Below are 2,890 nucleotides of genomic sequence, written 5' to 3' on the forward strand. Positions count from 1 at the left end.
TTTGATTCCTCAATACCACATCAGCAGAAAAAGCCGGAAGTGACATTGTGGCTCAAGTGGTAGAGCGCTAGCCTTGAGCAGAGAGGCTCAAGGACAGAGCCCAGGCCCTGAGTTCATGCCCCAGGACTGGAAAAAAAAATTAGTTTAATTTGTACTTTAAAAATCCTTGCACTCATGCTTGTCGTCCTACCTACTCAGGAGGCTGAGATCGGAGAATTATGGTTCGAAGAAGCCAACTCTGGCAAGAAAGTCCAAAGGACTCAAATCCAATTAACCACACACACATACAAAAGCCCGAAGTGGAGGGGATGCTTAAGTGGTGGACTGCTAGCTATCAGCAAAAAAAATCTCAGGGATAACACCCAGGCTCTGAGTTCAAGCCATCAGACAGGCACATTTCCTGTTTCTATTCCTCCTTACTTAACTCTTTCATACTCAAATCCTTGCCAACACTTTATGCCTTATGAGACTCTTTATTGTGAGACTTCTTGAAATGCTTTTCATGTGTGGATCTGATGTGTTTGTTGTTGTTGTTGTTGTTGCTGTTTTCTCCATGGAAAATGGTGACATCCTTCATCTGGTGACGGAGATTGGTGAGGGTAAGTCTCACAAAAATTTGAATCTCAAACTGGGCACCCGCAGCTCACATCTGTAATCCTAGCTACTCAGGAGGCTGAGATCTGAGGATTGTGGTTTGAAGCCATCTTGGTGAAAGCCATGAGACTCTTCTCTCCCATGAACCAACAGAAAATTAGAAGTGGTGCTGAGGTTCTAAGTGGTAGAGCAAAGACGCTCAGGAACAGTGCCCAGGCCCTGAGTTCAAGCCCCGTGCCCCCAACACACACCAGTTGAATCTCACAAGTTTCTCCCTATTTTAACCTATTATACTAAAATAAAGCCTCGCCAAAACTTAAAAAAAAATCTTGGCATAGCTTTGATAGAGATTTCATTGTTTAATCTATACATAAATTTTATGATAGCTAACATCTCAACAATATCAAATCTTTCAGCCCTAGAACTTGTATGGAAAGCTCTCCATTTCTTTTTTTTCTTTTTTCTTTTTGTTGGTCATGGGGCTTGAACTCTGGGCTTGAGCGCTGTCCCTCAGCTCTTCAGCTCAAGGCGAGCGCTCTACCGCTGGAGCCACAGCTCCACTTCTGGTTTTCTAGTGGTTTATTGGAGATAAGAGTCTCACGGACTTTCCTGCCCAGGCTGGTTTTGAACCGGGATCCTCAGATCTCAGCCTCCTGAGCAGCTAGGATTACAGGCGTGAGCCATAGGCACCCAGCTCCATTTCTGTTTTGTATGTCAATGATTTATAGTTTGTAGTGTAAATAACTTGCACACCTTTTATATGTGTGTGCTAGTCCTGGGGCTTGAACTCAGGGCTTGAGTGCTATCTCTGAGCTTCTTTTGCTCAAGGCTAGTGCTTTACCACTTGAGCCACATTGCCACTTCTAGCTTTTTTGGTAGTTTATTAGAGAGAAGAGTCTTAGTGACTGGGTTCCAGCCATCCTAGCTACTCAGGAGGTCTGAGAATCATGGCTTGAAGCCAGTCTGGGCAGACAAATCTGAGAGACTCATATATCTACTTAACTAGCAAAAAGCCAGAAGTGAAGCATTGGCTCAGGTGGTAGAGTGCCACTTGGGGGAGGGGGACAAGCAAGGGCATGAGGCTCTGAGTTCAAGCTACTGTACTTGTACATAAGGAAGATAATAAACAAAGAAACATCAAGTTATAAAAATATCCCTAAGATTTTTTTTCATTATAAGAATCATTTATTTTAGAATAATGATTTCAACTGAATACATTTGGTATTCAGTTTATTTGACATGAAATATTTGACATGAAAAGTAGCTGTATCAGAAAAATCTTATACACAGTAACTAGAAAATAGGTTTGTCTGATCATTTCAGTGTTACAAATCCTGAGGATGTTATTTACTGAACAAATTAGGTCCTACCTTGTAATTAAAACTTGTTTGGACCGTTTTACTCACCTAAGCAGGAGTATATGTTCCATAAAGAAAGAAGGCTTTACTATTTAAAAAATAATAATAAAAAACAATTACATATAACAAAAAAAACTTGTTTGGAAATAATCTTTTATAAAATACTGTGAGGTACAAATCACCTATGTATTAAACATGAGTCTTTTACATTTTGCAAAGGTAAAACAAATATAACAAGTACAGTTCAGTGGCTCTTAAAGCAGCTATCAGTCCAGCTCAAGGACACATTGTTCCACGATTTCTAGTAAGCTGGGTTTCTCCATGGCAGCTGCCACCGGCTCTTTGTGGTTTACCTGCTTGTTGATGTCTTGCTCTGTTGAGTGGGTTCCTTCAGAAATGTAGATTTCCAACTTGTGTTTAAATGGCAAACACCACTGACGTTTTACTCTTAAGCACAACCCAGTAAGAGTTGCCAAAGAGCAATGAGGTACTGTTGATGTGAACCTGATAATAACCAGATAGTCTTCTTCATTTATCTCCTGAACCTCCACACCACTCTCCGTTACCACTTCCAGTTCTTCTAAAGTATTGGGCTTTTCTGGATCCTGGATAGTTCGAATCAAATCATAAACCTCTAGTGCTTTCTCTTCCCTGATCCGGACTGCCAGGCAGCTCCCGCCTCAGAGAGGCCTGACAACCACAGCGTCCAGGAGAGCAGCTGGGACACCCGATCCATCCTCACGTTCTGCCATCCCTGGCCACTGCCCCAGCCGAGCCACCATCTGTCTCTCAGTCTGTCTCTCAGCAGCGGGCCTCGAGATTTCTCCCTAAGAGTTTTAATTGTGTCCCACAGGTTTTGTTTTGTTTTGTTTTTGTGGGGAGGGCAGTACTGGGATTTGAACTCAGAGCCTTGTAATTGCTAAGCTACTGTACCACTT

The 2,890-nt window shown here is 42.2% G+C and overlaps 1 pseudogene; it reads right to left on the reverse strand.

Annotated features, from left to right (window-relative positions):
• Positions 1–2,116: 2,116 nt before the first annotated feature.
• Positions 2,117–2,688, reverse strand: LOC122118550 (annotated as a pseudogene).
• Positions 2,689–2,890: the final 202 nt, after the last annotated feature.

Source organism: Dipodomys spectabilis, unplaced genomic scaffold, assembly GCF_019054845.1.
Source record: "Dipodomys spectabilis isolate Male_0828 unplaced genomic scaffold, ASM1905484v1 ptg000155l, whole genome shotgun sequence".
Classification (NCBI taxonomy): Eukaryota; Metazoa; Chordata; class Mammalia; order Rodentia; family Heteromyidae; genus Dipodomys; species Dipodomys spectabilis.